The sequence below is a fragment of the Leiobunum rupestre genome, chromosome 1 (genome assembly GCF_980474605.1).
Source record: "Leiobunum rupestre chromosome 1, qqLeiRupe1.1.hap1, whole genome shotgun sequence".
Lineage (NCBI taxonomy): Eukaryota > Metazoa > Arthropoda > Arachnida > Opiliones > Sclerosomatidae > Leiobunum > Leiobunum rupestre.
In genome coordinates, this window is record NC_143384.1 from 23311971 (window position 1) to 23336533 (window position 24563).

Here is a 24563-nt window from a genome sequence, read left to right on the forward strand (position 1 = left end):
ACGCAATCAGGATGGCCGAGCGGTTAAGGCGTCAGATTTAAGCTCTGATCCTCGAAAGAGGGCGTGTGTTCGAACCCCACTTCTGACAAATTCTTTCTTTTCATTTCTTCCGCAAAGAAACCCTATCCGTTTTTTCGAGGAGAGAGACTGCGAATTTAATCACTTAAAATAGCTCGTATTCTGGAAAAATAATTAATTTTCGCAGTCAGGATAGCCGAGCGGTTAAGGCGTCAGATTTAAGCTCTGATCCTCGAAAGAGGGCGTGGGGTCGAACCCCACTTCTTACAAATTCTTTCCTTTCATTTCTTCCGCAAAGAAACTCAATCCGTTTTTTCGAGGAGAGAGACTGCGAATTTAATCTTTCTAAAAAAAGTTCGTTTTCTGAAAAATAACTACTATCCGCAGTCAGGATGGCCGAGCGGTTAAGGCGTCCGATTTAAGCTCTGATCCTCGAAAGAGGGCGTGGGTTCGAATCACACTTCTGACAAATTCTTTCCTTTCATTTCCTCCGCAAAGAAACCCTATCCGTTTTTTCGAGGAGAGACACTACGAATTTCATCTTTCTAAAAAAAGTTCGTATTCTGGAAAAATAATAGCTTCCCCAGTCACGATGGCCGAGCGGTTAAGGCACCAGATTTAAGCTCTAATCCTCGAAAGAGGGCGTGGGTTCGAACCCCACTTCTGACAAATTCTTTCCTTTCATTTCTTCCGTAAAGAAACTCAAACCGTTTTGTCGAGGAGAGAAACTGCGAATTTGATCTTTCAAAAAAAGTTCGTATTCTGGAAAAATAACTTGTTTACGCAGTCAGGATGGCCGAGCGGTTAAGGCGTCAGATTTAAGCTCTGATCCTCGAAAGAGGGCGTGGGTTCGAACCCCACTTCTGACAAATTCTTTCTTTTCATTTCTTCCGCAAAGAAACCCTTTCCGTTTTTTCGAGGGGAGAGACTGCGAATTTAATCTTTGTAAAAAAAAACGTATTCTGAAAAATAACTTATTTCCGCAGTCAGGATGGCCGAGCGGTTAAGGCGTCAGATTTAAGCTCTGATCTTCGAAAGAGGGCGTGGGTTCGAACCCCACTTCTGACAAATTATTTCCTTTCATTTCTTCCGCAAAGAAACTCATTCCGTTTTGTCGAGGAGAGAGACTGCGAATTTAATCTTTCTAAAAAAAGTTCGTATTCTGAAAAATAACTAATTTCCGCAGTCAGGATGGAAGAGCGGTTAAGGCGTCAGATTTAAGCTCTGATCCTCGAAAGAGGGCGTGGGTTCAAACCCCACTTCTGACAAATTCTTTCCTTTCCTTTCTTCCGCAAAGAAACTCATTCCGTTTTGTCGAGGAGAGAGACTGCGAATTTGATCTCTCAAAAAAAGTTCGTATTCTGGAAAAATAACTTGTTTACGCAGTCAGGATGGCCGAGCGGTTAAGGCGTCAGATTTAAGCTCTGATCCTCGAAAGAGGGCGTGGGTTCGAACCCCACTTCTGACAAATTCTTTCTTTTCATTTCTTCCGCAAAGAAACCCTTTCCGTTTTTTCGAGGGGAGAGACTGCGAATTTAATCTTTGTAAAAAAAAACGTATTCTGAAAAATAACTTATTTCCGCGGTCAGGATGGCCGAGCGGTTAAGGCGTCAGATTTAAGCTCTGATCTTCGAAAGAGGGCGTGGGTTCGAACCCCACTTCTGACAAATTATTTCCTTTCATTTCTTCCGCAAAGAAACTCATTCCGTTTTGTCGAGGAGAGAGACTGCGAATTTAATCTTTCTAAAAAAAGTTCGTATTCTGAAAAATAACTAATTTCCGCAGTCAGGATGGAAGAGCGGTTAAGGCGTCAGATTTAAGCTCTGATTCTCGAAAGAGGGCGTGGGTTCGAACCCCACTTCTTACAAATTCTTTCATTTCTTCCGCAAAGAAACTCAATCCGTTTTTCCGAGGAGAGAGACTGCGAATTTAATCTCTCAAAAAAGTTCGTATTCAGGAAAAATAACTATTTTCCGCAGTCAGGATGGCCGAGCGGTTAAGGCGTCAGATTTAAGCTCTGATTCTCGAAAGAGGGCGTGGGTTCGAAACCCACTTCTAACAGATTCATTCCATTCATTTCTTCCGTAAAGAAACTCAATCCGTTTTTTCGAGGAGAGAGACTGTGAATTTAATCTCTCAAAAAAGTTCGTATTCTGGAAAAATAATAATTTCCCCAGTCAGGATGGCCGAGCGGTTAAGGCGTCAGATTTAAGCTCTGATCCTTGAAAGAGGGCGTGGTTTCGAACCCCATTCCTGACAAGTTGTTCGGTTTCGTTTGTTACTCAAAGAAACTCAATCCGTTTTTTTGAGGTGAGAGACTGCGAATTTAATCTCTCAAAAAAGTTCGTATTCAGGAAAAATAACTATTTTCCGCAGTCAGGATGGCCGAGCGGTTAAGGCGTCAGATTTAAGCTCTGATTCTCGAAAGAGGGCGTGGGTTCGAAACCCACTTCTAACAGATTCATTCCATTCATTTCTTCCGTAAAGAAACTCAATCCGTTTTTTCGAGGAGAGAGACTGTGAATTTAATCTCTCAAAAAAGTTCGTATTCTGGAAAAATAATAATTTCCCCAGTCAGGATGGCCGAGCGGTTAAGGCGTCAGATTTAAGCTCTGATCCTTGAAAGAGGGCGTGGTTTCGAACCCCATTCCTGACAAGTTGTTCGGTTTCGTTTGTTACTCAAAGAAACTCAATCCGTTTTTTTGAGGTGAGAGACTTCGAATTTAATCTCTTAAAAAAAGTTCGTATTCTGGAAAAATAACTAGTTTCCGCAGTCAGGATGGCCGAGCGGTTAAGGCGTCAGATATAAGCTCTGATCCTCGAAAGAGGGCGTGGGTTCGAACCCCACTTCTGACAAATTCTTTCCTTTCATTTCTTCCGTAAAGAAACTAAAACCGTTTTGTCGAGGAGAGAAACTGCGAATTTGATCTCTCAAAAAAAGTTCGTATTCTGGAAAAATAACTAGTTTCCGCAGTCAGGATGGCCGAGCGGTTAAGGCGTCAGATATAAGCTCTGATCCTCGAAAGAGGGCGTGGGTTCGAACCCCACTTCTGACAAATTCTTTCCTTTCATTTCTTCCGTAAAGAAACTAAAACCGTTTTGTCGAGGAGAGAAACAACGAATTTGATCTCTCAAAAAAAGTTCGTATTCTGGAAAAATAACTAGTTTCCGCAGTCAGGATGGCCGAGCGGTTAAGGCGTCAGATTTAAGCTCTGATCCTCGAAAGAGGGCGTGGGTTCGAACCCCACTTCTGACAAATTCTTTCTTTTCATTTCTTCCGCAAAGAAACCCTTTCCGTTTTTTCGAGGGGAGAGACTGCGAATTTAATCTTTGTAAAAAAAAACGTATTCTGAAAAATAACTTATTTCCGCGGTCAGGATGGCCGAGCGGTTAAGGCGTCAGATTTAAGCTCTGATCTTCGAAAGAGGGCGTGGGTTCGAACCCCACTTCTGACAAATTATTTCCTTTCATTTCTTCCGCAAAGAAACTCATTCCGTTTTGTCGAGGAGAGAGACTGCGAATTTAATCTTTCTAAAAAAAGTTCGTATTCTGAAAAATAACTAATTTCCGCAGTCAGGATGGAAGAGCGGTTAAGGCGTCAGATTTAAGCTCTGATTCTCGAAAGAGGGCGTGGGTTCGAACCCCACTTCTTACAAATTCTTTCATTTCTTCCGCAAAGAAACTCAATCCGTTTTTCCGAGGAGAGAGACTGCGAATTTAATCTCTCAAAAAAGTTCGTATTCAGGAAAAATAACTATTTTCCGCAGTCAGGATGGCCGAGCGGTTAAGGCGTCAGATTTAAGCTCTGATTCTCGAAAGAGGGCGTGGGTTCGAAACCCACTTCTAACAGATTCATTCCATTCATTTCTTCCGTAAAGAAACTCAATCCGTTTTTTCGAGGAGAGAGACTGTGAATTTAATCTCTCAAAAAAGTTCGTATTCTGAAAAAATAATAATTTCCCCAGTCAGGATGGCCGAGCGGTTAAGGCGTCAGATTTAAGCTCTGATCCTTGAAAGAGGGCGTGGTTTCGAACCCCATTCCTGACAAGTTGTTCGGTTTCATTTGTTACTCAAAGAAACTCAATCCGTTTTTTTGAGGTGAGAGACTTCGAATTTAATCTCTTAAAAAAAGTTCGTATTCTGGAAAAATAACTAGTTTCCGCAGTCAGGATGGCCGAGCGGTTAAGGCGTCAGAATTAAGCTCTGATCCTCGTAAGAGGGCTTGGGTTCGAACCCCACTTCTGACCAATTCTATCCTTTCATTTCTTCCGCAAAGAAACTCAATCCGTTTTTTCGAGGAGAGATACTGCGAATTTAATCTCTCAAAAAAAGTTAGTATTCTTGAAAATTAACTAATTTTCCCAGTCAGGATGGCCGAGCGGTTAAGCCGTAAGATTTAAGCTCTGATCCTCAAAAGAGGGCGTGGGTTCGAACTGCACCTCTGACAAATTCTCTCACTTCATTTCTTCCGCAAAGAAACTCAATCCGTTTTTTCGAGGTGAGAGACTGCAAATTTAATCTTCCTAAAAAAAGTTCGTATTCTCGAAAAATAACTAGTTTCGGCAGTCAGGATGGCCGAGCGGTTAAGGCGTCAGATTTAAGCTCTGATTCTTGAAAGAGGGCGTCGGTTCGATCCCCACTTCTAACAAATTCTTTCCTTTCATTTCTTCCGCAAAGAAACTCAATCCGTTTTTTCGAGGAGAGAGACTTCGAATTTAATCTTTCTAAAAAAAGTTCGTATTCTGGAAAAATAACTAATGCTCGCTGTCAGGATTGCCGAGCGGTTAAGGCGTCAGATTTACGCTCTGATTCTTGAAAGAGGGCGTGGGTTCGATCCCCACTTCTAACAAATTCTTTCCTTTCATTTCTTCCGCAAAGAAACTCAATCCGTTTTTTCGAGGAGAGAGACTGCGAATTTAATCTCACAAAAAAGTTAGTATTCTGGAAAAATAACTAATTCTCCCAGTCAGGATGGCCGAGCGGTTAAGGCGTTAGAATTAAGCTCTGATCCCCGTAAGAGGGCGTGTGTTCGAACCCCACTTCTAACAATTTCTTTCGTTTCATTTCTTCCGCAAAGAAACTCAATCCTTTTTTTCGAGGAGATAGACTGCGAATTTAATCTCTCAAAAAAAGTTCGTATTCTAGAAAAATAACTAATGCTCGCAGTCAGGATTGCCAAGCGGTTAAGGCGTCAGATTTAAGCTCTGATCCTCGAAAGAGGACGTGGGTTCAAACCCCACTTCTAACAATTTCTTTCCTTTCATTTCTTCCGCAAAGAAACTCAATCCATTTTTTCGAGGAGAGAGACTGCGAATTTAATCTCTCAAAAAAAGTTCGTATTCTGGAAAAATAACTAATTTTCCCAGTCTGGATGGCCGAGCGGTTAAGGCATCAGATTTAAGCTCTGATTCTCGAGAGAAAGCGTGGGTTCGAACCCCACTTCTGACAAATTCTTTCATTTCATTTCTTCCGCAAAGAAACTTAATCCGTTTTTTCGAGGAGAGAGACTTCGAATTTAATCTTTCTAAAAAAAGTTCGTATTTTGGAAAAATAACTAATTTTCCCAGTCAGGATGGCCGGGCGGTTAAGGCATCAAATTTAAGCTCTGATCCTCGAAAGAAAGCGTGGGTTCGAACCCCACTTCTGACAAATTCTTTCCTTTCATTTCTTCCGCAAAGAAACTCAATCCTTTTTTTCGAGGAGATAGACTTGCGAATTTAATCTCTCAAAAAAAGTTCGTATTCTAGAAAAATAACTAATGCTCGCAGTCAGGATTGCCGAGCGGTTAAGGCGTCAGATTTAAGCTCTGATCCTCGAAAGAAAGCATGGGTTCGAACCCCACTTCTGACAAATTTTTTCATTTCATTTCTTCCGCAAAGAAACTTAATCCGTTTTTTCGAGGAGAGAGACTTCGAATTTAATCTTTCTAAAAAAAGTTCGTATTCTGGAAAAATAACTTATTTTCCCAATCAGGTTGGCCGAGCGGTTAAGGCGTCAGAATTAAGCTCTGATCCTCGTAAGAGGGCTTGGGTTCGAACCCCACTTCTGACCAAGTCTTTCCTTTCATTTCTTCCGCAAAGAAACTCAATCCTTTTTTTCGAGGAGATAGACTGCGAATTTAATCACTCAAAAAAAGTTCGTATTCTAGAAAAATAACTAATGCGCGCAGTCAGGATTGCCGAGCGGTTAAGGCGTCAGATTTAAGCTCTGATCCTCGAAAGAAAGCGTGGGTTCGAACCCCACTTCTGACAAATTCTTTCATTTCATTTCTTCCGCAAAGAAACTCAATCCGTTTTTTCGAGGAGAGAGACTGCGAATTTAATCTCTCAAAAAAAGCTCGTATTCTTTTAAAAATAACTAATTTTCCCAGTCAGGATGAACGAGCGGTTAAGGCGTCAGATTTAAGCTCTGATCCTCGAAAGAGGGCGTGGGTTCGAACACCACTTCTGACAAATTCTTTCATTTCATTTCTTCCGCAAAGAAACTCAATCCGTTTTTTCGAGGAGAGATACTGCGAATTTAATCTCTCAAAAAAAGTTAGTATTCTTGAAAATTAACTAATTTTCCCAGTCAGGATGGCCGAGCGGTTAAGCCGTAAGATTTAAGCTCTGATCCTCAAAAGAGGGCGTGGGTTCGAACCGCCTACTGACCAATTCTCTCCTTTCATTTCTTCCGCAAAGAAACTCAATCCGTTTTTTCGAGGAGAGATACTGCGAATTTAATCTCTCAAAAAAAGTTAGTATTCTTGAAAATTAACTAATTTTCCCAGTCAGGATGGCCGAGCGGTTAAGGCGTCAGATTTAAGCTCTCATCCTCGAAAGAGGGCGTAGGTTTGAACCCCACTTCTGACAAATTCTTACCTTTCATTTCTTCCGCAAAGAAACTTAATCCGTTTTTTCGAGGAGAGAGACTTCGAATTTAATCTTTCTAAAAAAAATTCGTATTCTGGAAAAATAACTAATGCTTGCAGTCAGGATTGCCGAGCGGTTAAGGCGTCAGATTTAAGCTCTGATCTTTGAAAGAGGGCGTGGGTTCGATCCCCACTTCTAACAAATTCTTTCCTTTCATTTCTTCCGCAAAGAAACTCAATCCGTTTTTTCGAGGAGAGAGACTGCGAATTTAATCTCTCAAAAAAAAGTTAGTATTCTGGAAAAATAACTAATATTCCCAGTCAGGATGGCCGAGCGGTTAAGGCGTCAGATTTAAGCTCTGATCCTCGTTAGAGGGCGTGTGTTCGAACCCCACTTCTGACAAATTCTTTCCTTTCATTTCTTCCGCAAAGACACTCAATCCTTTTTTCGAGGAGAGAGACTGCGAATTTAATCTCTCAAAAAAAGTTCGTATTCTGGAAAAATAACTAATGCTCGCAGTCAGGATTGCCGAGCGGTTAAGGCGTCAGATTTAAGCTCTGATATTTGAAAGAGGGCGTGGGTAAGATCCCCACTTCTAACAAATTCTTTCCTTTCATTTCTTCCGCAAAGAAACTCAATCCGTTTTTTCGAGGAGAGAGACTGCGAATTTAATCTCTCAAAAAAAGCTCGTATTCTTTTAAAAATAACTAATTTTCCCAGTCAGGATGAACGAGCGGTTAAGGCGTCAGATTTAAGCTCTGATCCTCGAAAGAGGGCGTGGGTTCGAACACCACTTCTGACAAATTCTTTCATTTCATTTCTTCCGCAAAGAAACTCAATCCGTTTTTTCGAGGAGAGATACTGCGAATTTAATCTCTCAAAAAAAGTTAGTATTCTTGAAAATTAACTAATTTTCCCAGTCAGGATGGCCGAGCGGTTAAGCCGTAAGATTTAAGCTCTGATCCTCAAAAGAGGGCGTGGGTTCGAACCGCCCCTCTGACCAATTCTCTCCTTTCATTTCTTCCGCAAAGAAACTCAATCCGTTTTTTCGAGGAGAGATACTGCGAATTTAATCTCTCAAAAAAAGTTAGTATTCTTGAAAATTAACTAATTTTCGCAGTCAGGATGGCCAAGCGGTTAAGGCCTCAGATTTAAGCTCTCATCCTCGAAAGAAAGCGTGGGTTCGAACCCCACTTCTGACAAATTCTTTCCTTTCATTTCTTCCGCAAAGAAACTCAATCCTTTTTTTCGAGGAGATAGACTTGCGAATTTAATCTCTCAAAAAAAGTTCGTATTCTAGAAAAATAACTAATGCTCGCAGTCAGGATTGCCGAGCGGTTAAGGCGTCAGATTTAAGCTCTGATCCTCGAAAGAAAGCATGGGTTCGAACCCCACTTCTGACAAATTTTTTCATTTCATTTCTTCCGCAAAGAAACTTAATCCGTTTTTTCGAGGAGAGAGACTTCGAATTTAATCTTTCTAAAAAAAGTTCGTATTCTGGAAAAATAACTTATTTTCCCAATCAGGTTGGCCGAGCGGTTAAGGCGTCAGAATTAAGCTCTGATCCTCGTAAGAGGGCTTGGGTTCGAACCCCACTTCTGACCAAGTCTTTCCTTTCATTTCTTCCGCAAAGAAACTCAATCCTTTTTTTCGAGGAGATAGACTGCGAATTTAATCACTCAAAAAAAGTTCGTATTCTAGAAAAATAACTAATGCGCGCAGTCAGGATTGCCGAGCGGTTAAGGCGTCAGATTTAAGCTCTGATCCTCGAAAGAAAGCGTGGGTTCGAACCCCACTTCTGACAAATTATTTCATTTCATTTCTTCCGCAAAGAAACTCAATCCGTTTTTTCGAGGAGAGAGAATGCGAATTTAATCTCTCAAAAAAAGCTCGTATTCATTTAAAAATAACTAATTTTCCCAGTCAGGATGAACGAGCGGTTAAGGCGTCAGATTTAAGCTCTGATCCTCGAAAGAGGGCGTTGGTTCAAACCCCACTTCTAACAATTTCTTTCCTTTCATTTCTTCCGCAAAGAAACTCAATCCGTTTTTTCGAGGAGAGAGACTGCGAATTTAATCTCTCAAAAAAGTTCGTATTCTGGAAAAATAACTAATTTTCCCAGTCCGGATGGCCGAGCGGTTAAGGCATCAGATTTAAGCTCTGATCCTCGAAAGAAAGCGTGGGTTCGAACCCCACTTCTGACAAATTCTTTCATTTCATTTCTTCCGCAAAGAAACTCAATCCGTTTTTTCGAGGAGAGATACTGCGAATTTAATCTCTCAAAAAAAGTTCGTATTCTGGAAAAATAACTAATGCTCGCAGTCAGGATGGCCGAGCGGTTAAGCCGTAAGATTTAAGCTCTGATCCTCAAAAGAGGGCGTGGGTTCGAACTGCACCTCTGACAAATTCTCTCCCTTCATTTCTTCCGCAAAGAAACTCAATCCGCTTTTTCGAGGTGAGAGACTGCGAATTTAATCTTCCTAAAAAAAGTTCGTATTCTCGAAAAATAACTAGTTTCGGCAGTCAGGATGGCCGAGCGGTTAAGGCGTCAGATTTAAGCTCTGATCCTTGAAAGAGGGCGTCGGTTCGATCCCCACTTCTAACAAATTCTTTCCTTTCATTTCTTCCGCAAAGAAACTCAATCCGTTTTTTCGAGGAGAGAGACTTCGAATTTAATCTTTCTAAAAAAAGTTCGTATTCTGGAAAAATAACTAATGCTCGCTGTCAGGATTGCCGAGCGGTTAAGGCGTCAGATTTACGCTCTGATCCTTGAAAGAGGGCGTGGGTTCGATCCCCACTTCTAACAAATTCTTTCCTTTCATTTCTTCCGCAAAGAAACTCAATCCGTTTTTTCGAGGAGAGAGACTGCGAATTTAATCTCACAAAAAAGTTAGTATTCTGGAAAAATAACTAATTCTCCCAGTCAGGATGGCCGAGCGGTTAAGGCGTTAGAATTAAGCTCTGATCCCCGTAAGAGGGCGTGGGTTCGAACCCCACTTCTAACAATTTCTTTCGTTTCATTTCTTCCGCAAAGAAACTCAATCCTTTTTTTCGAGGAGATAGACTGCGAATTTAATCTCTCAAAAAAAGTTCGTATTCTAGAAAAATAACTAATGCTCGCAGTCAGGATTGCCAAGCGGTTAAGGCGTCAGATTTAAGCTCTGATCCTCGAAAGAAAGCGTGGGTTCGAACCCCACTTCTGACAAATTATTTCATTTCATTTCTTCCGCAAAGAAACTCAATCCGTTTTTTCGAGGAGAGAGACTGCGAATTTAATCTCTCAAAAAAAGCTCGTATTCATTTAAAAATAACTAATTTTCCCAGTCAGGATGAACGAGCGGTTAAGGCGTCAGATTTAAGCTCTGATCCTCGAAAGAGGGCGTGGGTTCAAACCCCACTTCTAACAATTTCTTTCCTTTCATTTCTTCCGCAAAGAAACTCAATCCGTTTTTTCGAGGAGAGAGACTGCGAATTTAATCTCTCAAAAAAGTTCGTATTCTGGAAAAATAACTAATCTTCCCAGTCCGGATGGCCGAGCGGTTAAGGCATCAGATTTAAGCTCTGATCCTCGAAAGAAAGCGTGGGTTCGAACCCCAATTCTAACAAATTCTTTACTATCATTTCTTCCGCAAAGAAACTTAATCCGTTTTTTCGAGGAGAGAGACTTCGAATTTAATCTTTCTAAAAAAAGTTCGTATTCTGGAAAAATAACTAATGCTCGCAATCAGGATGGCCGAGCGGTTAAGCCGTAAGATTTAAGCTCTGATCCTCAAAAGAGGGCGTGGGTTCGAACTGCACCTCTGACAAATTCTCTCCCTTCATTTCTTCCGCAAAGAAACTCAATCCGTTTTTTCGAGGTGAGAGACTGCGAATTTAATCTTCCTAAAAAAAGTTCGTATTCTCGAAAAATAACTAGTTTCGGCAGTCAGGATGGCCGAGCGGTTAAGGCGTCAGATTTAAGCTCTGATCCTTGAAAGAGGGCGTCGGTTCGATCCCCACTTCTAACAAATTCTTTCCTTTCATTTCTTCCGCAAAGAAACTCAATCCGATTTTTCGAGGAGAGAGACTTCGAATTTAATCTTTCTAAAAAAAGTTCGTATTCTGGAAAAATAACTAATGCTCGCTGTCAGGATTGCCGAGCGGTTAAGGCGTCAGATTTACGCTCTGATCCTTGAAAGAGGGCGTGGGTTCGATCCCCACTTCTAACAAATTCTTTCCTTTCATTTCTTCCGCAAAGAAACTCAATCCGTTTTTTCGAGGAGAGAGACTGCGAATTTAATCTCACAAAAAAGTTAGTATTCTGGAAAAATAACTAATTCTCCCAGTCAGGATGGCCGAGCGGTTAAGGCGTTAGAATTAAGCTCTGATCCCCGTAAGAGGGCGTGGGTTCGAACCCCACTACTAACAATTTCTTTCGTTTCATTTCTTCCGCAAAGAAACTCAATCCTTTTTTTCGAGGAGATAGACTGCGAATTTAATCTCTCAAAAAAAGTTCGTATTCTAGAAAAATAACTAATGCTCGCAGTCAGGATTGCCAAGCGGTTAAGGCGTCAGATTTAAGCTCTGATCCTCGAAAGAGGACGTGGGTTCAAACCCCACTTCTAACAATTTCTTTCCTTTCAGTTCTTCCGCAAAGAAACTCAATCCGTTTTTTCGAGGAGAGAGACTGCGAATTTAATCTCTCAAAAAAAGTTCGTATTCTGGAAAAATAACTAATTTTCCCAGTCTGGATGGCCGAGCGGTTAAGGCATCAGATTTAAGCTCTGATTCTCGAGAGAAAGCGTGGGTTCGAACCCCACTTCTGACAAATTCTTTCATTTCATTTCTTCCGCAAAGAAACTTAATCCGTTTTTTCGAGGAGAGAGACTTCGAATTTAATCTTTCTAAAAAAAGTTCGTATTTTGGAAAAATAACTAATTTTCCCAGTCAGGATGGCCGGGCGGTTAAGGCATCAAATTTAAGCTCTGATCCTCGAAAGAAAGCGTGGGTTCGAACCCCACTTCTGACAAATTCTTTCCTTTCATTTCTTCCGCAAAGAAACTCAATCCTTTTTTTCGAGGAGATAGACTTGCGAATTTAATCTCTCAAAAAAAGTTCGTATTCTAGAAAAATAACTAATGCTCGCAGTCAGGATTGCCGAGCGGTTAAGGCGTCAGATTTAAGCTCTGATCCTCGAAAGAAAGCATGGGTTCGAACCCCAATTCTGACAAATTTTTTCATTTCATTTCTTCCGCAAAGAAACTTAATCCGTTTTTTCGAGGAGAGAGACTTCGAATTTAATCTTTCTAAAAAAAGTTCGTATTCTGGAAAAATAACTTATTTTCCCAATCAGGTTGGCCGAGCGGTTAAGGCGTCAGAATTAAGCTCTGATCCTCGTAAGAGGGCTTGGGTTCGAACCCCACTTCTGACCAATTCTATCCTTTCATTTCTTCCGCAAAGAAACTCAATCCTTTTTTTCGAGGAGATAGACTGCGAATTTAATCACTCAAAAAAAGTTCGTATTCTAGAAAAATAACTAATGCGCGCAGTCAGGATTGCCGAGCGGTTAAGGCGTCAGATTTAAGCTCTGATCCTCGAAAGAAAGCGTGGGTTCGAACCCCACTTCTGACAAATTCTTTCATTTCATTTCTTCCGCAAAGAAACTCAATCCGTTTTTTCGAGGAGAGAGACTGCGAATTTAATCTCTCAAAAAAAGCTCGTATTCTTTTAAAAATAACTAATTTTCCCAGTCAGGATGAACGAGCGGTTAAGGCGTCAGATTTAAGCTCTGATCCTCGAAAGAGGGCGTGGGTTCGAACACCACTTCTGACAAATTCTTTCATTTCATTTCTTCCGCAAAGAAACTCAATCCGTTTTTTCGAGGAGAGATACTGCGAATTTAATCTCTCAAAAAAAGTTAGTATTCTTGAAAATTAACTAATTTTCCCAGTCAGGATGGCCGAGCGGTTAAGCCGTAAGATTTAAGCTCTGATCCTCAAAAGAGGGCGTGGGTTCGAACTGCACCTCTGACAAATTCTCTCACTTCATTTCTTCCGCAAAGAAACTCAATCCGTTTTTTCGAGGTGAGAGACTGCAAATTTAATCTTCCTAAAAAAAGTTCGTATTCTCGAAAAATAACTAGTTTCGGCAGTCAGGATGGCCGAGCGGTTAAGGCGTCAGATTTAAGCTCTGATTCTTGAAAGAGGGCGTCGGTTCGATCCCCACTTCTAACAAATTCTTTCCTTTCATTTCTTCCGCAAAGAAACTCAATCCGTTTTTTCGAGGAGATAGACTTGCGAATTTAATCTCTCAAAAAAAGTTCGTATTCTAGAAAAATAACTAATGCTCGCAGTCAGGATTGCCGAGCGGTTAAGGCGTCAGATTTAAGCTCTGATCCTCGAAAGAAAGCATGGGTTCGAACCCCAATTCTGACAAATTTTTTCATTTCATTTCTTCCGCAAAGAAACTTAATCCGTTTTTTCGAGGAGAGAGACTTCGAATTTAATCTTTCTAAAAAAAGTTCGTATTCTGGAAAAATAACTTATTTTCCCAATCAGGTTGGCCGAGCGGTTAAGGCGTCAGAATTAAGCTCTGATCCTCGTAAGAGGGCTTGGGTTCGAACCCCACTTCTGACCAATTCTATCCTTTCATTTCTTCCGCAAAGAAACTCAATCCTTTTTTTCGAGGAGATAGACTGCGAATTTAATCACTCAAAAAAAGTTCGTATTCTAGAAAAATAACTAATGCGCGCAGTCAGGATTGCCGAGCGGTTAAGGCGTCAGATTTAAGCTCTGATCCTCGAAAGAAAGCGTGGGTTCGAACCCCACTTCTGACAAATTCTTTCATTTCATTTCTTCCGCAAAGAAACTCAATCCGTTTTTTCGAGGAGAGAGACTGCGAATTTAATCTCTCAAAAAAAGCTCGTATTCTTTTAAAAATAACTAATTTTCCCAGTCAGGATGAACGAGCGGTTAAGGCGTCAGATTTAAGCTCTGATCCTCGAAAGAGGGCGTGGGTTCGAACACCACTTCTGACAAATTCTTTCATTTCATTTCTTCCGCAAAGAAACTCAATCCGTTTTTTCGAGGAGAGATACTGCGAATTTAATCTCTCAAAAAAAGTTAGTATTCTTGAAAATTAACTAATTTTCCCAGTCAGGATGGCCGAGCGGTTAAGCCGTAAGATTTAAGCTCTGATCCTCAAAAGAGGGCGTGGGTTCGAACTGCACCTCTGACAAATTCTCTCACTTCATTTCTTCCGCAAAGAAACTCAATCCGTTTTTTCGAGGTGAGAGACTGCAAATTTAATCTTCCTAAAAAAAGTTCGTATTCTCGAAAAATAACTAGTTTCGGCAGTCAGGATGGCCGAGCGGTTAAGGCGTCAGATTTAAGCTCTGATTCTTGAAAGAGGGCGTCGGTTCGATCCCCACTTCTAACAAATTCTTTCCTTTCATTTCTTCCGCAAAGAAACTCAATCCGTTTTTTCGAGGAGAGAGACTTCGAATTTAATCTTTCTAAAAAAAGTTCGTATTCTGGAAAAATAACTAATGCTCGCTGTCAGGATTGCCGAGCGGTTAAGGCGTCAGATTTACGCTCTGATTCTTGAAAGAGGGCGTGGGTTCGATCCCCACTTCTAACAAATTCTTTCCTTTCATTTCTTCCGCAAAGAAACTCAATCCGTTTTTTCGAGGAGAGAGACTGCGAATTTAATCTCACAAAAAAGTTAGTATTCTGGAAAAATAACTAATTCTCCCAGTCAGGATGGCCGAGCGGTTAAGGCGTTAGAATTAAGCTCTGATCCCCGTAAGAGGGCGTGTGTTCGAACCCCACTTCTAACAATTTCTTTCGTTTCATTTCTTCCGCAAAGAAACTCAATCCTTTTTTTCGAGGAGATAGACTGCGAATTTAATCTCTCAAAAAAAGTTCGTATTCTAGAAAAATAACTAATGCTCGCAGTCAGGATTGCCAAGCGGTTAAGGCGTCAGATTTAAGCTCTGATCCTCGAAAGAGGACGTGGGTTCAAACCCCACTTCTAACAATTTCTTTCCTTTCATTTCTTCCGCAAAGAAACTCAATCCATTTTTTCGAGGAGAGAGACTGCGAATTTAATCTCTCAAAAAAAGTTCGTATTCTGGAAAAATAACTAATTTTCCCAGTCTGGATGGCCGAGCGGTTAAGGCATCAGATTTAAGCTCTGATTCTCGAGAGAAAGCGTGGGTTCGAACCCCACTTCTGACCAAGTCTTTCCTTTCATTTCTTCCGCAAAGAAACTCAATCCTTTTTTTCGAGGAGATAGACTGCGAATTTAATCACTCAAAAAAAGTTCGTATTCTAGAAAAATAACTAATGCGCGCAGTCAGGATTGCCGAGCGGTTAAGGCGTCAGATTTAAGCTCTGATCCTCGAAAGAAAGCGTGGGTTCGAACCCCACTTCTGACAAATTCTTTCATTTCATTTCTTCCGCAAAGAAACTCAATCCGTTTTTTCGAGGAGAGAGACTGCGAATTTAATCTCTCAAAAAAAGCTCGTATTCTTTTAAAAATAACTAATTTTCCCAGTCAGGATGAACGAGCGGTTAAGGCGTCAGATTTAAGCTCTGATCCTCGAAAGAGGGCGTGGGTTCGAACACCACTTCTGACAAATTCTTTCATTTCATTTCTTCCGCAAAGAAACTCAATCCGTTTTTTCGAGGAGAGATACTGCGAATTTAATCTCTCAAAAAAAGTTAGTATTCTTGAAAATTAACTAATTTTCCCAGTCAGGATGGCCGAGCGGTTAAGCCGTAAGATTTAAGCTCTGATCCTCAAAAGAGGGCGTGGGTTCGAACCGCCTACTGACCAATTCTCTCCTTTCATTTCTTCCGCAAAGAAACTCAATCCGTTTTTTCGAGGAGAGATACTGCGAATTTAATCTCTCAAAAAAAGTTAGTATTCTTGAAAATTAACTAATTTTCCCAGTCAGGATGGCCGAGCGGTTAAGGCGTCAGATTTAAGCTCTCATCCTCGAAAGAGGGCGTAGGTTTGAACCCCACTTCTGACAAATTCTTACCTTTCATTTCTTCCGCAAAGAAACTTAATCCGTTTTTTCGAGGAGAGAGACTTCGAATTTAATCTTTCTAAAAAAAATTCGTATTCTGGAAAAATAACTAATGCTTGCAGTCAGGATTGCCGAGCGGTTAAGGCGTCAGATTTAAGCTCTGATCTTTGAAAGAGGGCGTGGGTTCGATCCCCACTTCTAACAAATTCTTTCCTTTCATTTCTTCCGCAAAGAAACTCAATCCGTTTTTTCGAGGAGAGAGACTGCGAATTTAATCTCTCAAAAAAAAGTTAGTATTCTGGAAAAATAACTAATATTCCCAGTCAGGATGGCCGAGCGGTTAAGGCGTCAGATTTAAGCTCTGATCCTCGTTAGAGGGCGTGTGTTCGAACCCCACTTCTGACAAATTCTTTCCTTTCATTTCTTCCGCAAAGACACTCAATCCTTTTTTCGAGGAGAGAGACTGCGAATTTAATCTCTCAAAAAAAGTTCGTATTCTGGAAAAATAACTAATGCTCGCAGTCAGGATTGCCGAGCGGTTAAGGCGTCAGATTTAAGCTCTGATATTTGAAAGAGGGCGTGGGTAAGATCCCCACTTCTAACAAATTCTTTCCTTTCATTTCTTCCGCAAAGAAACTCAATCCGTTTTTTCGAGGAGAGAGACTGCGAATTTAATCTCTCAAAAAAAGCTCGTATTCTTTTAAAAATAACTAATTTTCCCAGTCAGGATGAACGAGCGGTTAAGGCGTCAGATTTAAGCTCTGATCCTCGAAAGAGGGCGTGGGTTCGAACACCACTTCTGACAAATTCTTTCATTTCATTTCTTCCGCAAAGAAACTCAATCCGTTTTTTCGAGGAGAGATACTGCGAATTTAATCTCTCAAAAAAAGTTAGTATTCTTGAAAATTAACTAATTTTCCCAGTCAGGATGGCCGAGCGGTTAAGCCGTAAGATTTAAGCTCTGATCCTCAAAAGAGGGCGTGGGTTCGAACCGCCCCTCTGACCAATTCTCTCCTTTCATTTCTTCCGCAAAGAAACTCAATCCGTTTTTTCGAGGAGAGATACTGCGAATTTAATCTCTCAAAAAAAGTTAGTATTCTTGAAAATTAACTAATTTTCCCAGTCAGGATGGCCAAGCGGTTAAGGCCTCAGATTTAAGCTCTCATCCTCGAAAGAAAGCGTGGGTTCGAACCCCACTTCTGACAAATTCTTTCCTTTCATTTCTTCCGCAAAGAAACTCAATCCTTTTTTTCGAGGAGATAGACTTGCGAATTTAATCTCTCAAAAAAAGTTCGTATTCTAGAAAAATAACTAATGCTCGCAGTCAGGATTGCCGAGCGGTTAAGGCGTCAGATTTAAGCTCTGATCCTCGAAAGAAAGCATGGGTTCGAACCCCACTTCTGACAAATTTTTTCATTTCATTTCTTCCGCAAAGAAACTTAATCCGTTTTTTCGAGGAGAGAGACTTCGAATTTAATCTTTCTAAAAAAAGTTCGTATTCTGGAAAAATAACTTATTTTCCCAATCAGGTTGGCCGAGCGGTTAAGGCGTCAGAATTAAGCTCTGATCCTCGTAAGAGGGCTTGGGTTCGAACCCCACTTCTGACCAAGTCTTTCCTTTCATTTCTTCCGCAAAGAAACTCAATCCTTTTTTTCGAGGAGATAGACTGCGAATTTAATCACTCAAAAAAAGTTCGTATTCTAGAAAAATAACTAATGCGCGCAGTCAGGATTGCCGAGCGGTTAAGGCGTCAGATTTAAGCTCTGATCCTCGAAAGAAAGCGTGGGTTCGAACCCCACTTCTGACAAATTCTTTCATTTCATTTCTTCCGCAAAGAAACTCAATCCGTTTTTTCGAGGAGAGAGACTGCGAATTTAATCTCTCAAAAAAAGCTCGTATTCTTTTAAAAATAACTGATTTTCCCAGTCAGGATGAACGAGCGGTTAAGGCGTCAGATTTAAGCTCTGATCCTCGAAAGAGGGCGTGGGTTCGAACACCACTTCTGACAAATTCTTTCATTTCATTTCTTCCGCAAAGAAACTCAATCCGTTTTTTCGAGGAGAGATACTGCGAATTAAATCTCTCAAAAAAAGTTAGTATTCTTGAAAATTAACTAATTTTCCCAGTCAGGATTGCCGAGCGGTTAAGGCGTCAGATTTAAGCTCTAATCCTCGAAAGAAAGCGTTGGTTCGAACCCCACTTCTGACAAATTCTTTCATTTCATTTCTTCCGCAAAGAAACTTAATCCGTTTTTTCGAGGAGAGAGACTTCGAATTTAATCTTTCTAAAAAAAGTTCGTATTTTGGAAAAATAACTAATTTTCCCAGTCAGGATGGCCGGGCGGTTAAGGCAACAGATTTGAGCTCTGATCCTCGAAAGAAAGCGTGGGTTCGAACCCCACTTCTGACAAATTCTTTCATTTCATTTCTTCCGCAAAGTAACTCAATCCGTTTTTTCGAGGAGAGAGACTGCGAATTTAATCTCTCAAAAAAAGTTCGTATTCTTTTAAAAATAACTAATTTTCCCAGTTAGGATGCCCGAGCGGTTAAGGCGTCAGATTAAAGCTCTGATCCTCGAAAGAGGGCGTGGGTTCAAACCCCACTTCTAACAATTTATTTCCTTTCATTTCTTCCGCAAAGTAACTCAATCCGTTTTTTCGAGGAGAGAGACTGCGAATTTAATCTCTCAAAAAAAGTTCGTATTCTTTTAAAAATAACTAATTTTCCCAGTCAGGATTGCCGAGCGGTTAAGGCGTCAGATTTAAGCTCTGATCCTCGAAAGAAAGCGTGGGTACGAACCCCACTTCTGACAAATTATTTTATTTCATTTCTTCCGCAAAGAAACTCAATCCGTTTTTTCGAGGAGAGAGACTGCGAATTTAATCTCTCAAAAAAGCTCGTATTCTTTTAAAAATAACTAATTTTCCCAGTCAGGATGAACGAGCGGTTAAGGCGTCAGATTTAAGCTCTGATCCTCGAAAGAGGGCGTGGGTTCGAACACCACTTCTGACAAATTCTTTCATTTCATTTCTTCCGCAAAGAAACTCAATCCGTTTTTCCGAGGAGAGATACTGCGAATTTAATCTCTCAAAAAAAGTTAGTATTCTTGAAAATTAACCAATTTTCCCAGTCAGGATGGCCGAGCGGTTAAGCCGTAAGATTTAAGCTCTCATCCTCGAAAGAGGGCGTAGGTTTGAACCCCACTTCTGACAAATTCTTTCCTTTCATTTCTTCCGCAAAGAAACTTAATCCGTTTTTTCGAGGAGAGAGACTTCGAATTTAATCTTTCTAAAAAAAATTCGTATTCTGGAAAAATAACTAATGCTTGCAGTCAGGATTGCCGAACGGTTAAGGCGTCAGATTTAAGCTCTGATCTTTGAAAGAGGGCGTGGGTTCGAACCCCACTTCTGACAAATTCTTTCATTTCATTTCTTCCGCAAAGAAACTTAATCCGTTTTTACGAGGAGAGAGACTTCGAATTTAATCTTTCTAAAAAAAGTTCGTATTTTGGAAAAATAACTAATTTTCCCAGTCAGGATGGCCGAGCGGTTAAGGCGTCAGATTTAAGCTCTCATCCTCGAAAGAGGGCGTAGGTTTGAACCCCACTTATGACAAATTCTTTCCTTTCATTTCTTCCGCAAAGAAACTTAATCCGTTTTTTCGAAGAGAGACTTCGAATTTAATCTTTCTAAAAAAAATTCGTATTCTGGAAAAATAACTTATGCTTGCAGTCAGGATTGCCGAGCGGTTAAGGCGTCAGATTTAAGCTCTGATCCTCGAAAGAGGACGTGGGTTCAAACCCCACTTCTAACAATTTCTTTCCTTTCATTTCTTCCGCAAAGAAACTCAATCCATTTTTTCGAGGAGAGAGACTGCGAATTTAATCTCTCAAAAAAAGTTCGTATTCTGGAAAAATAACTAATTTTCCCAGTCTGGATGGCCGAGCGGTTAAGGCATCAGATTTAAGCTCTGATTCTCGAGAGAAAGCGTGGGTTCGAACCCCACTTCTGACAAATTCTTTCATTTCATTTCTTCCGCAAAGAAACTTAATCCGTTTTTTCGAGGAGAGAGACTTCGAATTTAATCTTTCTAAAAAAAGTTCGTATTTTGGAAAAATAACTAATTTTCCCAGTCAGGATGGCCGGGCGGTTAAGGCATCAAATTTAAGCTCTGATCCTCGAAAGAAAGCGTGGGTTCGAACCCCACTTCTGACAAATTCTTTCCTTTCATTTCTTCCGCAAAGAAACTCAATCCTTTTTTTCGAGGAGATAGACTTGCGAATTTAATCTCTCAAAAAAAGTTCGTATTCTAGAAAAATAACTAATGCTCGCAGTCAGGATTGCCGAGCGGTTAAGGCGTCAGATTTAAGCTCTGATCCTCGAAAGAAAGCATGGGTTCGAACCCCACTTCTGACAAATTTTTTCATTTCATTTCTTCCGCAAAGAAACTTAATCCGTTTTTTCGAGGAGAGAGACTTCGAATTTAATCTTTCTAAAAAAAGTTCGTATTCTGGAAAAATAACTTATTTTCCCAATCAGGTTGGCCGAGCGGTTAAGGCGTCAGAATTAAGCTCTGATCCTCGTAAGAGGGCTTGGGTTCGAACCCCACTTCTGACCAAGTCTTTCCTTTCATTTCTTCCGCAAAGAAACTCAATCCTTTTTTTCGAGGAGATAGACTGCGAATTTAATCACTCAAAAAAAGTTCGTATTCTAGAAAAATAACTAATGCGCGCAGTCAGGATTGCCGAGCGGTTAAGGCGTCAGATTTAAGCTCTGATCCTCGAAAGAAAGCGTGGGTTCGAACCCCACTTCTGACAAATTCTTTCATTTCATTTCTTCCGCAAAGAAACTCAATCCGTTTTTTCGAGGAGAGAGACTGCGAATTTAATCTCTCAAAAAAAGCTCGTATTCTTTTAAAAATAACTGATTTTCCCAGTCAGGATGAACGAGCGGTTAAGGCGTCAGATTTAAGCTCTGATCCTCGAAAGAGGGCGTGGGTTCGAACACCACTTCTGACAAATTCTTTCATTTCATTTCTTCCGCAAAGAAACTCAATCCGTTTTTTCGAGGAGAGATACTGCGAATTAAATCTCTCAAAAAAAGTTAGTATTCTTGAAAATTAACTAATTTTCCCAGTCAGGATTGCCGAGCGGTTAAGGCGTCAGATTTAAGCTCTAATCCTCGAAAGAAAGCGTTGGTTCGAACCCCACTTCTGACAAATTCTTTCATTTCATTTCTTCCGCAAAGAAACTTAATCCGTTTTTTCGAGGAGAGAGACTTCGAATTTAATCTTTCTAAAAAAAGTTCGTATTTTGGAAAAATAACTAATTTTCCCAGTCAGGATGGCCGGGCGGTTAAGCCGTAAGATTTAAGCTCTGATCCTCAAAAGAGGGCGTGGGTTCGAACCGCCTACTGACCAATTCTCTCCTTTCATTTCTTCCGCAAAGAAACTCAATCCGTTTTTTCGAGGAGAGATACTGCGAATTTAATCTCTCAAAAAAAGTTAGTATTCTTGAAAATTAACTAATTTTCCCAGTCAGGATGGCCGAGCGGTTAAGGCGTCAGATTTAAGCTCTCGTCCTCGAAAGAGGGCGTAGGTTTGAACCCCACTTCTGACAAATTCTTACCTTTCATTTCTTCCGCAAAGAAACTTAATCCGTTTTTTCGAGGAGAGAGACTTCGAATTTAATCTTTCTAAAAAAAATTCGTATTCTGGAAAAATAACTAATGCTTGCAGTCAGGATTGCCGAGCGGTTAAGGCGTCAGATTTAAGCTCTGATCTTTGAAAGAGGGCGTGGGTTCGATCCCCACTTCTAACAAATTCTTTCCTTTCATTTCTTCCGCAAAGAAACTCAATCCGTTTTTTCGAGGAGAGAGACTGCGAATTTAATCTCTCAAAAAAAAGTTAGTATTCTGGAAAAATAACTAATATTCCCAGTCAGGATGGCCGAGCGGTTAAGGCGTCAGATTTAAGCTCTGATCCTCGTTAGAGGGCGTGTGTTCGAACCCCACTTCTGACAAATTCTTTCCTTTCATTTCTTCCGCAAAGACACTCAATCCTTTTTTCGAGGAGAGAGACTGCGAATTTAATCTCTCAAAAAAAGTTCGTATTCTGGAAAAATAACTAATGCTCGCAGTCAGGATTGCCGAGCGGTTAAGGCGTCAGATTTAAGCTCTGATATTTGAAAGAGGGCGTGGGTAAGATCCCCACTTCTAACAAATTCTTTCCTTTCATTTCTTCCGCAAAGAAACTCAATCCGTTTTTTCGAGGAGAGAGACTGCGAATTTAATCTCTCAAAAAAAGCTCGTATTCTTTTAAAAATAACTAATTTTCCCAGTCAGGATGAACGAGCGGTTAAGGCGTCAGATTTAAGCTCTGATCCTCGAAAGAGGGCGTGGGTTCGAACACCACTTCTGACAAATTCTTTCATTTCATTTCTTCCGCAAAGAAACTCAATCCGTTTTTTCGAGGAGAGATACTGCGAATTTAATCTCTCAAAAAAAGTTAGTATTCTTGAAAATTAACTAATTTTCCCAGTCAGGATGGCCGAGCGGTTAAGCCGTAAGATTTAAGCTCTGATCCTCAAAAGAGGGCGTGGGTTCGAACCGCCCCTCTGACCAATTCTCTCCTTTCATTTCTTCCGCAAAGAAACTCAATCCGTTTTTTCGAGGAGAGATACTGCGAATTTAATCTCTCAAAAAAAGTTAGTATTCTTGAAAATTAACTAATTTTCCCAGTCAGGATGGCCAAGCGGTTAAGGCGTCAGATTTAAGCTCTCATCCTCGAAAGAGGGCGTAGGTTTGAACCCCACTTCTGACAAATTCTTACCTTTCATTTCTTCCGCAAAGAAACTTAATCCGTTTTTTCGAGGAGAGAGACTTCGAATTTAATCTTTCTAAAAAAAATTCGTATTCTGGAAAAATAACTAATGCTTGCAGTCAGGATTGCCGAGCGGTTAAGGCGTCAGATTTAAGCTCTGATCTTTGAAAGAGGGCGTGGGTTCGATCCCCACTTCTAACAAATTCTTTCCTTTCATTTCTTCCGCAAAGAAACTCAATCCGTTTTTTCGAGGAGAGAGACTGCGAATTTAATCTCTCAAAAAAAAGTTAGTATTCTGGAAAAATAACTAATATTCCCAGTCAGGATGGCCGAGCGGTTAAGGCGTCAGATTTAAGCTCTGATCCTCGTTAGAGGGCGTGTGTTCGAACCCCACTTCTGACAAATTCTTTCCTTTCATTTCTTCCGCAAAGACACTCAATCCTTTTTTCGAGGAGAGAGACTGCGAATTTAATCTCTCAAAAAAAGTTCGTATTCTGGAAAAATAACTAATGCTCGCAGTCAGTATTGCCGAGCGGTTAAGGCGTCAGATTTAAGCTCTGATATTTGAAAGAGGGCGTGGGTAAGATCCCCACTTCTAACAAATTCTTTCCTTTCATTTCTTCCGCAAAGAAACTCAATCCGTTTTTTCGAGGAGAGAGACTGCGAATTTAATCTCTCAAAAAAAGTTAGTATTCTGGAAAAATAACCAACTTTCCCAGTCAGGATGGCCGGGCGGCTAAGGCATCAAATTTAAGCTCTGATCCTCGAAAGAAAGCGTGGGTTCGAACCCCACTTCTGACAAATTCTTTCATTTCATTTCTTCCGCAAAGTAACTCAATCCGTTTTTTCGAGGAGAGAGACTGCGAATTTAATCTCTCAAAAAAAGTTCGTATTCTTTTAAAAATAACTAATTTTCCCAGTCAGGATGCCCGAGCGGTTAAGGCGTCAGATTTAAGCTCTGATCCTCGAAAGAAAGCGTGGGTTCGAACCCCACTTCTGACAAATTCTTTCATTTCATTTCTTCCGCAAAGAAACTCAATCCGTTTTTTCGAGGAGAGAGACTGCGAATTTAATCTCTCAAAAAAATGTTAGTATTCTGGAAAAATAACTAATTTTCCCAGTCAGGATGGCCGAGCGGTTAAGGCGTCAGATTTAAGCTCTGATCCTCGTTAGAGGGCGTGGGTTCGAACCCCACTTCTGACAAATTCTTTCCTTTCATTTCTTCCGCAAAGACACTCAATCCTTTTTTCGAGGAGAGAGACTGCGAATTTAATCTCTCAAAAAAAGTTCGTATTCTGGAAAAATAACTAATGCTCGCAGTCAGGATTGCCGAGCGGTTAAGGCGTCAGATTTAAGCTCTAATCTTTGAAAGAGGGCGTGGGTTCGAACCCCACTTCTGACAAATTCTTTCATTTCATTTCTTCCGCAAAGAAACTCAATCCGTTTTTTCGAGGAGATAGACTGCGAATTTAATCACTCAAAAAAAGTTCGTATTCTAGAAAAATAACTAATGCGCGCAGTCAGGATTGCCGAGCGGTTAAGGCGTCAGATTTAAGCTCTGATCCTCGAAAGAAAGCGTGGGTTCGAACCCCACTTCTGACAAATTCTTTCATTTCATTTCTTCCGCAAAGAAACTCAATCCGTTTTTTCGAGGAGAGAGACTGCGAATTTAATCTCTCAAAAAAATGTTAGTATTCTGGAAAAATAACTAATTTTCCCAGTCAGGATGGCCGAGCGGTTAAGGCGTCAGATTTAAGCTCTGATCCTCGTTAGAGGGCGTGGGTTCGAACCCCACTTCTGACAAATTCTTTCCTTTCATTTCTTCCGCAAAGACACTCAATCCTTTTTTCGAGGAGAGAGACT

General features: G+C 40.6%; 22 non-coding genes across 22 annotated transcripts; all 22 read left to right on the forward strand.

Annotated features, from left to right (window-relative positions):
* The first annotated feature begins 804 nt into the window (after window positions 1-804).
* On the forward strand, window positions 805-887 carry TRNAL-UAA (transfer RNA leucine (anticodon UAA)). Its single transcript has one exon. It is a non-coding gene; the product is annotated as a tRNA-Leu (tRNA).
* Window positions 888-1003: 116 nt separating this feature from the next.
* Window positions 1004-1086, forward strand: TRNAL-UAA (transfer RNA leucine (anticodon UAA)). Its single transcript has one exon. It is a non-coding gene; the product is annotated as a tRNA-Leu (tRNA).
* A 317-nt stretch (window positions 1087-1403) lies between these two features.
* TRNAL-UAA (transfer RNA leucine (anticodon UAA)) lies at window positions 1404-1486 on the forward strand. The gene has a single exon. It is a non-coding gene; the product is annotated as a tRNA-Leu (tRNA).
* A 116-nt stretch (window positions 1487-1602) lies between these two features.
* On the forward strand, window positions 1603-1685 carry TRNAL-UAA (transfer RNA leucine (anticodon UAA)). The gene has a single exon. It is a non-coding gene; the product is annotated as a tRNA-Leu (tRNA).
* A 311-nt stretch (window positions 1686-1996) lies between these two features.
* On the forward strand, window positions 1997-2079 carry TRNAL-UAA (transfer RNA leucine (anticodon UAA)). Its single transcript has one exon. It is a non-coding gene; the product is annotated as a tRNA-Leu (tRNA).
* A 115-nt stretch (window positions 2080-2194) lies between these two features.
* Window positions 2195-2277, forward strand: TRNAL-UAA (transfer RNA leucine (anticodon UAA)). The gene has a single exon. It is a non-coding gene; the product is annotated as a tRNA-Leu (tRNA).
* A 116-nt stretch (window positions 2278-2393) lies between these two features.
* Window positions 2394-2476, forward strand: TRNAL-UAA (transfer RNA leucine (anticodon UAA)). Its single transcript has one exon. It is a non-coding gene; the product is annotated as a tRNA-Leu (tRNA).
* A 115-nt stretch (window positions 2477-2591) lies between these two features.
* Window positions 2592-2674, forward strand: TRNAL-UAA (transfer RNA leucine (anticodon UAA)). The gene has a single exon. It is a non-coding gene; the product is annotated as a tRNA-Leu (tRNA).
* A 117-nt stretch (window positions 2675-2791) lies between these two features.
* TRNAL-UAA (transfer RNA leucine (anticodon UAA)) lies at window positions 2792-2874 on the forward strand. Its single transcript has one exon. It is a non-coding gene; the product is annotated as a tRNA-Leu (tRNA).
* A 117-nt stretch (window positions 2875-2991) lies between these two features.
* Window positions 2992-3074, forward strand: TRNAL-UAA (transfer RNA leucine (anticodon UAA)). Its single transcript has one exon. It is a non-coding gene; the product is annotated as a tRNA-Leu (tRNA).
* Window positions 3075-3191: 117 nt separating this feature from the next.
* TRNAL-UAA (transfer RNA leucine (anticodon UAA)) lies at window positions 3192-3274 on the forward strand. Its single transcript has one exon. It is a non-coding gene; the product is annotated as a tRNA-Leu (tRNA).
* A 116-nt stretch (window positions 3275-3390) lies between these two features.
* TRNAL-UAA (transfer RNA leucine (anticodon UAA)) lies at window positions 3391-3473 on the forward strand. The gene has a single exon. It is a non-coding gene; the product is annotated as a tRNA-Leu (tRNA).
* A 311-nt stretch (window positions 3474-3784) lies between these two features.
* TRNAL-UAA (transfer RNA leucine (anticodon UAA)) lies at window positions 3785-3867 on the forward strand. The gene has a single exon. It is a non-coding gene; the product is annotated as a tRNA-Leu (tRNA).
* Window positions 3868-3982: 115 nt separating this feature from the next.
* TRNAL-UAA (transfer RNA leucine (anticodon UAA)) lies at window positions 3983-4065 on the forward strand. The gene has a single exon. It is a non-coding gene; the product is annotated as a tRNA-Leu (tRNA).
* A 3123-nt stretch (window positions 4066-7188) lies between these two features.
* On the forward strand, window positions 7189-7271 carry TRNAL-UAA (transfer RNA leucine (anticodon UAA)). The gene has a single exon. It is a non-coding gene; the product is annotated as a tRNA-Leu (tRNA).
* An 8933-nt stretch (window positions 7272-16204) lies between these two features.
* On the forward strand, window positions 16205-16287 carry TRNAL-UAA (transfer RNA leucine (anticodon UAA)). The gene has a single exon. It is a non-coding gene; the product is annotated as a tRNA-Leu (tRNA).
* Window positions 16288-18409: 2122 nt separating this feature from the next.
* On the forward strand, window positions 18410-18492 carry TRNAF-AAA (transfer RNA phenylalanine (anticodon AAA)). The gene has a single exon. It is a non-coding gene; the product is annotated as a tRNA-Phe (tRNA).
* Window positions 18493-19211: 719 nt separating this feature from the next.
* TRNAL-UAA (transfer RNA leucine (anticodon UAA)) lies at window positions 19212-19294 on the forward strand. Its single transcript has one exon. It is a non-coding gene; the product is annotated as a tRNA-Leu (tRNA).
* Window positions 19295-21817: 2523 nt separating this feature from the next.
* Window positions 21818-21900, forward strand: TRNAL-UAA (transfer RNA leucine (anticodon UAA)). Its single transcript has one exon. It is a non-coding gene; the product is annotated as a tRNA-Leu (tRNA).
* Window positions 21901-23019: 1119 nt separating this feature from the next.
* TRNAL-UAA (transfer RNA leucine (anticodon UAA)) lies at window positions 23020-23102 on the forward strand. The gene has a single exon. It is a non-coding gene; the product is annotated as a tRNA-Leu (tRNA).
* Window positions 23103-23820: 718 nt separating this feature from the next.
* Window positions 23821-23903, forward strand: TRNAL-UAA (transfer RNA leucine (anticodon UAA)). The gene has a single exon. It is a non-coding gene; the product is annotated as a tRNA-Leu (tRNA).
* A 517-nt stretch (window positions 23904-24420) lies between these two features.
* On the forward strand, window positions 24421-24503 carry TRNAL-UAA (transfer RNA leucine (anticodon UAA)). Its single transcript has one exon. It is a non-coding gene; the product is annotated as a tRNA-Leu (tRNA).
* Window positions 24504-24563: the final 60 nt, after the last annotated feature.